The 12581-nt window shown below is 39.1% G+C and overlaps 1 pseudogene; it reads right to left on the bottom strand.

The window, feature by feature from the left end:
* Positions 1 to 4509: 4509 nt before the first annotated feature.
* On the bottom strand, positions 4510 to 11863 carry LOC148586844 (uncharacterized; annotated as a pseudogene).
* Positions 11864 to 12581: the final 718 nt, after the last annotated feature.

The following is a 12581-nucleotide window of genomic DNA, read 5'->3' as shown; positions in this document are numbered from 1 at the left end:
GGATGAGTACAAAGGGCAGGTTTCAGTATTGTGATTTAATTGAGAACATATGGCACATACCTGAAGTTGAGTGGCTAGCTGAATGGGAGATACGATCCAGGTAGTCCTGGAGTTTACAAGCATATTTAATGTCTTTTGCATGGCAGCCAACTGATCTTGTAGTGGTGGATCCAATTGAGAGGAATATGAATGATTTCTAAGAGCTTGAGCTTGCCACGGGAAATTTGACTGTTGGCTCCAGGTTGGGTTGCAGGAATCAAGATAGTTGGTCGTTCCCCGGTCTAGAGAATGATGTGTTCTTATGCCAGTTAATTTTGTTAAAAATTTGTCTTATTGAAGGACATTCTCTAACATGGTGATAAGGGTCGTGGCATAAAGAACATGGTCCATGGGGTGTCGGAATGCCTCCCCACATATGTGAAATTAAAAATAAAATAACAAAAAGAAGTTAAAATTGAAAAGGAAATAAAAAACAAAATTAAAAATAAAAACTTACTAATATGCAGACTCGAATGACCCTGCATGAAACAAAAGAAAAAATCAGATCTATAATTAGTGCAGTAACTGTGCTGCTCTCGGGATGTGCGATTGTTCGCACTGTGAGGTGTGCTTGATCGTACTGGTGCGCTCGATCGCTCTGGTTGGGCGATCGATCGCACCTCCAGAGGCACAGAAACTGCGGGAAAAACTATAAAAACAGAAAAATTTAAAACAAAAATAAACTAAGGAAAATAATTCCAAACAAAATCAAACAATCCCCAGCAACGGCGCCAAAAACTTGTTGTGCCAAATACTATCTAAATTAATAGATAATATTTAGTACATTTTAACTCGCAAATGCACAAGATCAAAACAATAGTATAGTGCAGCAAGTACGAGGTCGATCCCACGATGATTGTGATTTTGTTTTCAATTAATTAAAATATCAAATTGTCACAGATTTGATATTAAGAAAAGTAAAAAGATATAAAGATAAAGTAAAGGTAAAGGCAGGGCTTTGATATCCACCACTAATTAAATTCAGCTAATATAACAATATGTCAATGCTTTGATCATGTTATACATATGTAATGTTTGTCAACCTAAGCGCATGGCATATACTCCTTAAGCTATAGATTTTCCTAAGCAACGAGTTAGGCATGGCGTATACTCTAACTCTTTTCTTTTCTAAGGGATTTAGCATGGTGTATACTAAGTTGTTCCTTATGAAAGCATATACTCTATGAAAATCGACAAACACATGAGGCCTAGGGCAATGGAGTATACTCCCGGTTCTCCATGTTGATTAAGCCAAGAACCGCGGTGTGGATTCTTTTGTTACTTTTATTAAACCCAGGACTCGGCCATTCAAATTGATTTAACTAACTAGTCCATACCACATGCACATGTTGATCAGGCACACACATATGAAGAATTCATGCAAGCAGGTATTAATCAAGTTAAATAGCACAACAAGATCATTACAAAGGCGCCAATATTGAAATATTAACTAAGCATAACCAGGGCTTCAATCTAGCCCTCCTTAAGAGTTAGTTACACATAATTTAAAATAAAAGAAAAGGAAAAGGAAAAGAAGGAACCGAAAATTGCTCCTAGAAGTAGCCTCCAAATTCCTCTCCCCAAGTTATGCCTCTTCCAAGGATGTTTTGAATTGTGAGGCTTGGAGGTCTATTTATAGGGCTTAAGAGAGTCATAGAAGCCCTAGTAATCCTAGGAATTTCGGAGATTTAAGTCCAAGTCCAATTAGGATAAAGAAAACCTAAGTCCAAATCGGAATAGGATTCGCCCAGAATTGCAGTCCCATCTTGCGGGGCGATTTTGGCATTACAGCGCTCCGAATTAGGGAAATGATATTTCACAATAATTTGTAGAAATTTGAGTTATCTTTTCAATACCTCTTGAATCACCTAAATTAGATATTTGACCTGAAAGTTATGGTCAAAATACCGGGACATGTTCAGAATCCAATTTTGCATCCAATCCAATTTGACTTCAATATGAGAAATTCCAAATTAATCATTTCCTTTATTTGATTAAACTTAACCATGATTAGCTAAACTTAACCATATCTTCTAGGCCTTCCCAATTTGCCCTTTAAGCTTGGAATTTTTCTAGAAACGCTTTCTTTTCTTCTAAAAACCTATAAAACAAAGAAAATACAAAAATGAAGTAAAATGACATAAATTAACCAAACTAAAAGATTAAAACATGTAAGTTAAGGGCTAAAAATATGAATATTTTGGCATTTAACAGTTCCACCGGAGCATATCTACAGGGCACCAAGCGCTCGGTACTACAGTGCCAAGCGTTCACTATTAAGTGCCAAAATATTCATAATTTAGCCCTTAACTTATATTTATTAATTCCTTAGTTTTGTTAGTTTGTGCTATTTTATTTCCTTTTTGTATTTTCTTTGTTTTATAGGTCATGGAAGAAAAGAAAGCGTTTCCGGAAAATTTCCAAGCTTAAAGGGCAAATTAGGAAGACCTAGAATATTTTAGCCCTTGACTTATATTTGTTAATTCCTTAGTTTTGTTAGTTTGTGCTATTTTATTTCTTTTTTGCATTTTCTTTGTTTTACAGGTCATGGAAGAAAAGAAAGCATTTCTTGAAAAGTTCCAAGCTTAAAGGGCAAATTAGGAAGACCAAGAAGATTTGGTTAAGTTTAACCAAATAAACGAAAAAATCAAATCGGAATTTCTCAAATTGAAGTCAAAATCGGATTGGATTCAAATTTGGATTCAGCATATATCTCGGTATTTTGACCATAGCTTTTAGTTCAAATATCCGATTGAGGTAAATCAAGTGTCATTGGAAAGCTAACTCAAAATTATACAAATCATTGTGAAATATAATTTTCCTAATTCGAACTAACGCTATGCCAAAATCACCCCGCAAGATAGGAACACAATTCTGGACGAATCCTATTCCAATTTGGACTTAGGTTTTCTTTATCCTAATTGGACTAGGACTTAAATCTCCGAATTTCTTAGGATCACTAGGGCTTCTAAGACTCTCCTAAGCCCTATAAATAGACCTCTAAGCCTCACAATTCAATACACAATTTTCAAGGAGACAACTTTGGAGAGAGGAATTGGAGGCTACTTCAAGGTGTCATTTTTAGTTATTTCTTTCCCTTTTCTTTTTAGTTTTATTTTAATTATATGCAACTAACTCTTAAGGAGGGCTAGATTGAAGTCCTAATTATATTTATTTAATATTTCAATATTGGCGCCTTTGTGATAATCATATTGGGTTGTTTAACTTAATTAATTCACGTTTTCTTGAATTCCTCATATATATGTGACTGGCCATTATACGCATGTGGTATGAATTAGTTAATTAAATCAATTTGGATAATTGAGTCCTGGGTTTAATAAGAGTAACACAATAAATCCAACGGGTTCTTAGGTTAATCAACATGAGGAACCGGGAGTAGAAACCCATGCCCTAGGCCTCATGTGTTTGTCGATTTCCACAAATTTATGCTTTCTTAAATAACAACTTAGTAGACACCCATGCTAAATCCTTTAAGAAAGAAAAGAATTGGAGTAGACACCCATGCCTAATTCGTTGCTTAGGAAAATCAATAGCTTAAGGAGTAAACACTCATACCCTTAGGTTGGCAAACATTAAGTATTCATAATATGATTGGATCATTGGCATATTGTTATATTATCTAATTATGATCAGTGATGGATATTAAAGCCCTACCTTTACCATATCTTTTTCTTTATTTCTTTTTGTTAGTATCAATATCAATCTCGTGACAATTTTAGTATTTTAATTACTTCTAAAACAAAATCAACAATCTCCGTGGAATCGATCTCACATTTGCTGCACTATACTATCGTTTGATCTTGTGCACTTGCGAGTAAAACGTACTAAATATTATCTATTAATTTAGGTAGAATTTGGCACAACAAGTTGTTGGCGCCGTTGCTAGGGATTGTTTGATTTTGTTTGGAATTATTTTACTTAGTGTATTTTTGTTCTAATTTTTACACTTTTTCTAAGTTTTTCCGCTGTTACTGTTTTGCCTCCGGAGATGCGATCAAGCGCCCATCCAGGGAGATCGAGCGCACCTCATGGTGCAATCGATCACACATTCGGATAGCAGCATAGTTACTGCACTAATTATAGATTTGATTTTTTTCTTTTAATGCATGCAGGGTCAATTGAGTTTGCATCTTCATAAGTTTTATTTTTAATTTTGTTTTTATTTTCCCTTTTCAATTTTAACTTTTTTTTCTTTTTTTTTTTTAATTTCACACATGTGGGGAGGCATTTTGACACCCCATGGACCATGTTTATTATGCCATGACCCTTATCACCATATTAAAGAATGCCTTACAATGAGACAAATTTCTAACAAAATTAATGGGCATAAGAACACATCATTCTCTAGACCGGGGAACGACAACTATCTTGATTCCTGCAACCCAACCTGGAGCCAACGGTCAAATTTCCAGTGGCAGGCTCAAGCTCCTAGAAATCATGCTCCACAATTTAATGAACTGCAGCATCAATCATATCCGCAGTTCTATGATCATTCATATTTCTCTTAATCGGCTCCACAACTACAAAATCAGATGGCTGCCATGCAGAAGACATCAAATATGATTGTAAACTCCATGACAACTCAGAACATCTCTCCCATTCAGCAAGCCACCCAAATCCAGGTATGTGCCATATGTTCTCATTCTGATCATTCTGCTAAAACTTGTCCTTTGTATTCATCTGCAAATCAGAAGCAAGAGTCAAAGCTAAATAGACTGGAAAGTATCGAACACACCCTGGTGACTTCGCAACAGCAATTTATGATTGATCAAAAACAAATCAATACAAGGGCCGATCAAGCATTTCAAAGAACCGATCATGCCATTCAAAGACTGGAAGTAGAAATGGGACAATTGGCTAGGGAGCTGAGTGCATCTCCCATCAATTAGCCTCAACAATACCAAGAAGAAGAGTGTTAAAGTCAGTTGATGGAAAACCCCAATGGATAATACATGGAGGAAGAGTGCACCTACTATCATGTGTGATGTACAAATTTAATTGTACTCGCAAGCGCACGAGTCGTGTGCAATATAGCGTGTGTGCAAGTGCGAGGTCGATCCACAGGGAATTGTGTTGTGAAAACTAATTCTTATCTAAACTAATCCTATTTTAACCTAGTTCCGAATTTCATGATTTTTGTCGTGCTAAAACAAAACATAAACTAAAGAAAATGATTAAATAAAATGGTAAAGAACACTAAGGTTTCAGAATCCACTTCGCTAAATCTTAACTCTATATTCTCGTATTTGTTCATACAATCGACAAACTATTGTGCTCAAACTGTTGTTCGATGTTTTACAAATATCAAGTTTAAATCATTCAATGAATCCACCCATTTTACAAATCACAACAATTATCCGAATTGAAATTAAATCATCCTATGTATCCGTTTGGTTAACGAATCACAAAGGATATCCGATTTCAATCGAATGAATTGATGTATCCGAAGGATGAAACACATTAAATATCCAACTTCAACAATGACAGTTCATCACATTCAATTAAAAGATATAAATCAACCAATTGAATGAAAATCTACAACATTCTTATTTGAAGTCAAAATTGTATAAACAAAATACGAGAATACATGAGTTTGTCAATGACGAAGCTTCATCTTCAACCTTAGTTGAAAGATTTAGCCTCTCATGATAACAATAACAACCAAAAATTCAATTGTCATCCTCAAAAGAATAAAACTTACAATGGAAAACAAAGCAAAAGCTCCCCCACGGCAATACGTCGTAATTCAGCTTAAAACGGCCTCCCCCAATTGTGAGGCTTAGAGGTCTATTTATATGGCTTAGGAGAGCCCTAGAAGCCCTAGTAATCCTAGGAATTTCGGAGATTTAAGTCCAAGCCCAATTAGGATAAAGAAAACCTAAGCCCAACTCGGAATAGGATTCGCCCAAAATTGCGGTCCTATCTTACGGCGTGATTTTGGCCTTGTGGTGCTCCGAATTGGGAAACTTCTATTTCACAATGAATTGTAGTATTTTGAGTTAGCTTTCCAATGCCGCTTGAATCACCTCAATCGGATATCTGAGATGAAAGTTATGGTCAAAATACCGAAACGTATTCAGAATCCAATTTTGCATCCAATCCGATTTGACTTCAAATTGAGAAATTCCGAATTAATCCTTTCTTTTATTTGATTAAACTTTAACCATGATTGGTTAAGCTTAACCATATCCTCTAGGTCTTCCCAATTTGCCCCTTTAAGCTTGGAATTTTTCCAGAAACGCTTTCTTTTCTTCCAAAAGCCTATAAAACAAAGAAAATACAAAAAGGCAGTAAAATGGCCTAATTAACCAAAACCAAAGGATTAAAACATGCAAGTTAAGGGCTGAAAATATAAATATTTTAGCACTTCTCACACCCCCAAACTTACATATTGCTAGTCCCTTAGCAATACAAAACTAAAAACAAGAATGGAAAAATAGAAAACAAAAGATAAATCCATCTTTCGTGGGATATACGATTGCATTTAGCGCATGCAACAAGCCTTTTAAACCCCTAGGCATCCCTAGAGGACGAATGAAGTCTCGTGAGGGTTTAACAGGAATGATACCCACAAACATTTATGCACTATGTTATTTCATACACAAGGACTTCAACACAAACACATGGTTTTTAACATCATGAGTAGGTTTATCATAATGAACACCACAATCACATCATCAAGATAAGCACAAATCATTCAACTCAAAGATGAAAATTTGAGACAACACATGTTCCAATAAGTGCAATGTGAGACTAACATAAAATCTGGAGGCTTCAATTTATTCTCAAACTTGGGTGTACTTTAGATGTGACAGGAATTTGCTCAGATGAAACAACCAAGGCTTTTTTTTTTTTTTTTTTTTTTTTTTTTTTTTTTTTTTGTAGGCTGTGCAATGCTTAGCTTCCTTAAGCTTTCTAATTGACCCATGTAACGAGTGTTGGGCCAGAGACTCCCAAACCAAATGGTTTTAGGGCACTAGATGTAGAAACATCCCTAAGGGTTTAATTACTCAAGTCAACTAGGCTACGAAGCCAAACTAGCCATACAACCAACCAAGTTAGGTTTCTCATCTTTTTACGCGAACACTCAATGCTTTGTGAGGCATGAGGTCCGGTTACTCAATGAGAAGCTCAAACTGATTTAATTTTTTTTTTTTTTTTTCAAGCCAAGGTTTCATCACACTTCATCCTACCTATCTCAAAATATACCCTAATCAAGTCAAATCTTATACCTCACCGATTCTGTGCTAGTGTGCTCGTGGTGATAAACTCGAACATGTGAAATCTCTCTAATCCAACAATGAGTCAAAAGACTCAGATTCCTACTGACATGCTGTGTTCAAAATGCTAAACAGACCAATGACATGCAAACCACAGAATAGGTGTTACCCTTCCTTAATCAATAACATAGCAGATATTTTTTTTGTTTTCTATTTTTTTATTTTATATCTATATATCTATATATATATATATATATATATATATATATATATATATATATATATATATATATATATATATATATATTTAACAAAACAACACGAATAATCAAGGAAAAAGACACAGAAATGTCTACCCCACCCTCAAACTAAAATGACACATTGTCCCCAATGGGTCCAGAGATACAATACCAGGTGCACGGCGCAAGTCGGGTGTAACGTAGGAGAATGCTCCCCCAAACTTGAATGGCAGACACTTGCCCTGAAAAACACAACAAAAACAAACAAACAAGATAAAATGGTAAGGGAAAGAATGAGGGTTGCCTCCCACAACCGCTAAGTTTTAAGTCTTCAGCCAGACTCTCCACAAAAGACGACAATCACTCAGAATAACTCGGATCCTCCAACAATGTCGTCTCAATCTCCTTACTCCTCAACTCTAAGAATGGTTTTAATCTCTGTCCATTTACCTTGAAGGTGTTACCATTCTGAGGATCCTCAATCTCGATGGCCCCATGAGGAAAAACTATCCGAATGATAAATGGGGCTGTCCACCGAGATTTCAACTTGCCTGGGAAAAAATGCAGCCGTGAATTGTAAAGAAGGACTTTCTCACTAGGCTCAAAAGATCGTCTCAAAATGCTCTGGTCATGAGCCTTCTTCATCTGTGCCTTGTACAACCGCGCAGACTCATAAGCATCATTCCTCAGCTCCTCTAATTCATTGAGTTGGAGCTTCCTTTGTGAGCCAGCCTTCAAAAGATTGAAGTTCAGCTGCTTGATGGCCCAATATGCTCTATGCTCCAACTCCATAGGGAAGATGACATGCCTTCCCGTACACAAGCCGATAGGGTGACATCCCAATCGGGGTCTTGAAAGCTGTCCTATCAATCGCATAGACCAATCTTTTCGATTGGGGTTTACCGTCTTTTCCAAAATATGCTTGATCTTGCGATTGGAAACTTCAACCTGTCCACTCGTCTGTGGGTGATACGGGGTGGCAACCTTATGTGTGATGAAATACTTCTTCATCAACTGCTCAAAAATCCGATTGCAAAAATGCTTACCTCCATCACTTATAATTGCTCGAGGCGTACCAAAACGAGCAAAGATAGTGTCTCTCAAAAACTGGACCACAACTCTGTGGTCATTGGTCTTGCATGCAACCGCCTCCACCCATTTGGACACATAGTCCACAGCAACCAAGATGTACAGATAGCCAAAGGAGTTCGGGAAAGGTCCAATGAAATCGATGCCCCATACGTCAAAAATCTCAACAATCAAAATGGGACTGAGGGGTATCATATTCCTTCTAGAGATACTCCCTAGCTTCTGACAACGCTCACAAGATATACAATAAGCGTGGGTGTCTCTGAAAAGGGTAGGCCAATAGAATCCACATTGCAAAATCTTGGCAGCGGTCTTCTTAGCACTGAAATGGCCTCCACAAGCATGAGCATGACAAAAGGAGATGACATTGGATTGGTCATGCTCAGGTATACACCTCCTAATGATCTGATCGGGACAATACTTGAACAGGTAAGGATCGTCCCAGAAAAAATGTTTCACCACGGAAAAAAATTTGGACCCATCTTGTTGCCCCCACTGCTGAGGCAGTTGGCCGATGACAAGATAGTTCACTATGTCAGCAAACCATGGTGCGGGCTCATGAGCAATGTGCATCAATTGCTCATCAGGGAAAGTCTCCGAAATGGGGCTGGCTTCCTCAGTGTAATCCACAGTCAATCCAGACAAATGATCCGCCACCACATTTTCGGAACCCTTCTTGTCCCGAATTTTTATGTCAAACTCCTGAAGTAGCAAAATCCATCGGATCAAACGAGATTTAGCATCTTTTTTGGAAAAAAGATACTTCAATGCTGCGTGATCCGAAAAGATGATGACTTCAGATCCTAGCAAATAGGATCTAAACTTGTCTAGCGCAAAAACGACTGCCAACAACTCCTTCTCCGTGGTGGAGTAGTTGAGTTGTGCATCGTTCAGAGTCCTGCTCGCATAGTAAATGACATGGGGGAGTCTATCAATACGCTGCCCCAAAACAGCTCCAATGGCATAATCCGATGCGTCACACATGATCTCAAAAGGTACACCCCAATTGGATGGCTGAATAATGGGTGTGGACGTCAGAATGCTCTTAAGGTCCCCAAATGCTCTCTTGCAATCCTCATCAAATACAAATGGGGCATCCTTCACCAACAACTTGCACAAAGGCCTGGCAATCTTGATAAAGTCTTGGATAAACCGCCTGTAGAATCCTGCATGGCCCAGAAAAGAGCGAACCTCCTTCACTGTACGTGGGGGTGGAAGGTTGGAAATCAAATCCACCTTCGCTTTATCAACCTCAATCCCCTTCTGAGATATGACGTGTCCCAATACAATACCTTGCTTGACCATAAAATGGCACTTCTCCCAATTGAGCACCAGGTTCTTCTCCTTGCACCGTACTAATACCAAAGTCAGGCGGTGCAAACACTCATCAAAGGATGAACCAAAGACAGAGAAATCGTCCATGAAAATCTCTAAGAAACGCTCTACCATGTCAGAAAAAATACTAATCATGCACCGCTGAAAAGTAGTGGGTGCGTTGCATAACCCAAAGGGCATGCGACGGTAGGCGAAAGTCCCAAAAGGACAGGTAAATGTCGTCTTCGCCTGATCTTCGGGGTCCACAGGGACCTGGTTATATCCAGAATAACCATCCAAGAAGCAATAGTATGCGTGCCCAGCCAAACGTTCCACCATCTGATCAATGAATGGGAGTGGAAAATGATCCTTCCTTGTGGCGGCATTTAGCTTGCGGTAGTCTATGCAAACTCTCCATCCAGACTGAATACGAGTTGGGACCAACTCATCATCCTTGTTCTTTACTACCGTCAATCCAGCCCGCTTTGGCACAACATGAATTGGGCTTACCCACTTGCTATCCGAGATTGGATAAATGATCCCTGCATCCAACAACTTAATCACTTCAGCCCTCACAACCTCTTGCATAGTTGGGTTTAACCTTCTCTGTGGCTCCCTCGATGGCTTGGCATTCTCCTCTAAATGTTTCTTGTGCATCACCACCGAGGGACTGATCCCCTTGATATCCTCAATGGTCCAACCGATAGCTTCCTTGTGCTGTCTTAACACCTCTAGCAATTTTTCCTCTTGAGCATCAACCAAATCCGAAGCTATAATCACAGGCAAAGAATCTGCTGGACCTAGGAACTTATACTTAAGGTTATCCGGTAGAGGCTTAAGTTCCTTCTTTGGGGGATCAAGTGTTGTTATCTCCTCCGTCTCACTGCTCACTAGAAGAGCAGTCTCCAAAATTGCATCTGCTTGCTCAAGCAACTTGTCCAAATCCAAATCCTCTCCGAACTGAGCAAAGCATGCCTCCAAGGGGTCTTCTATGCTTGATTCATTCACTGTCTCTTCCATAATCTCCTCTATCAAGCATACATTTCTCACTTCATCATACTCCAATGGTTGTTTGCTGATATCAAAGATATTCAGCTCCACTGTCATATTTCCGAAGGATATCTTCATCACCCCTGTCCTACAATTAATCAGGGCGTTAGCCGTAGCTAAGAATGGTCGCCCTAGAATCACCGGTATTTGAATGCCAACATTCTTGACCGACTCTGTGTCTTGCACAATGAAGTCCACGGGGAAGTAAAACTTATCCACCTTGATCAAAACATCCTCAATGATTCCTCGTGGTATCTTAACTGACCTATCAGCCAGTTGAAGTGTCATGGACGTGGGCTTCAGTTCTCCTAACCCTAATTGTAGGTAAACTGAATAGGGTAGGAGATTCACGCTCGCCCCAAGATCTAAAAGAGCCTTCTCAATTCGACTGACTCCTATCGTGCAAGAGATGGTAGGACACCCAGGGTCCTTATACTTAATGGGCAACTTGCATTGAAGGATGGAGCTAACTTGCTCGGTCAAAAATGCTTTCTTTGGGACATTTGTTCTTCTCTTAACTGTGATCAAATCCTTCAAGAACTTCGCATAAGAAGGCACTTATTGGATGGCGTCCAAAAATGGAATATTGATTTGGACCTGCTTGAACACTTCTAGAATGTCCTCAAACTTCCCTCCTTTCTTGGGGGCTTGCAACCTTTCAGGGTAAGGTGCTTTCGGCATAAATGACCTAGGAGAGTCCTCAATAATGGGTGTGGCTGTAGATGGCTCGACATCTCTCTTCTCTTTGTTGCCACTCTTTTCCTTTTCTTGCCCCGCAGGGTCTTCTTCTTGCTCAACCACCTGATTGTCCACTTGTCTTCCTGACCTCAGAGTGACAATTGCTTGCACATGTTCTTGTCCATGTGCAGGATTTGAGGAATTTCCAACCATATATTGACCTTTTGGGTTGGGCACGGGCTGACTGGGTAATTTCCCTTTTTCTCTCTCACCCAAGTGATTGGCTATCTATCCAATCTGACTCTCCATCTTCGCAATTGCTTGGGTGTTAACCATGGTGGCATTCTTCACTTCATCTATTGCTTGGGTGTTTGCCATGGTAGAGTTTTTGAGCTCTTGTATGGCCTGGCTATTCGATTGTATGAATGCCTTCATTGTTTCCTCCAGCGATGATTGTGACGAAGATGCAGGATGTTGCACTGGTGGAGTTGAACGGCCATGATTCTGTGAGGGAAATCCTTGATTCATTGGTTGGCTCTGCTTCCATGAGAAATTAGGGTGGTTCCGCCACCCTGGATTGTATGTCTCCGAGTATGGTCCGCTTGCTTGCTTCCTAAAGTCATTGAAGGCATTCACTTGTTCCATGGAGCACTCAGCAAAAGCCGGTGAAAATGGACAATTCTGTGCTATGTGCATAGGATTAGCACAGATTGAACAGCCATCAACATTGAATGTGTTGGCGGCATTCACGGATTGACCCACTGCCAGGGCTTCAACCTTTTTGGTCAGAGCATCTATCTTTATCCTCAAATCAGTGTCTTCCTTAACCTCATAGATGCCACCTTTCTTGGGAATACGGGCAGATTTATCCCGACAACTCGAAAAATCCCACTGCTGTGAGCTGTCGGACAACTTATCTAGTGCCTTATAT

This window comes from Corylus avellana, chromosome 3, assembly GCF_965113065.1.
Source record: "Corylus avellana chromosome 3, dhCorAvel1.hap1.2, whole genome shotgun sequence".
In the NCBI taxonomy this organism is placed as follows: Eukaryota; Viridiplantae; Streptophyta; class Magnoliopsida; order Fagales; family Betulaceae; genus Corylus; species Corylus avellana.
This window is presented reverse-complemented; position numbering and strand designations above follow the sequence as displayed.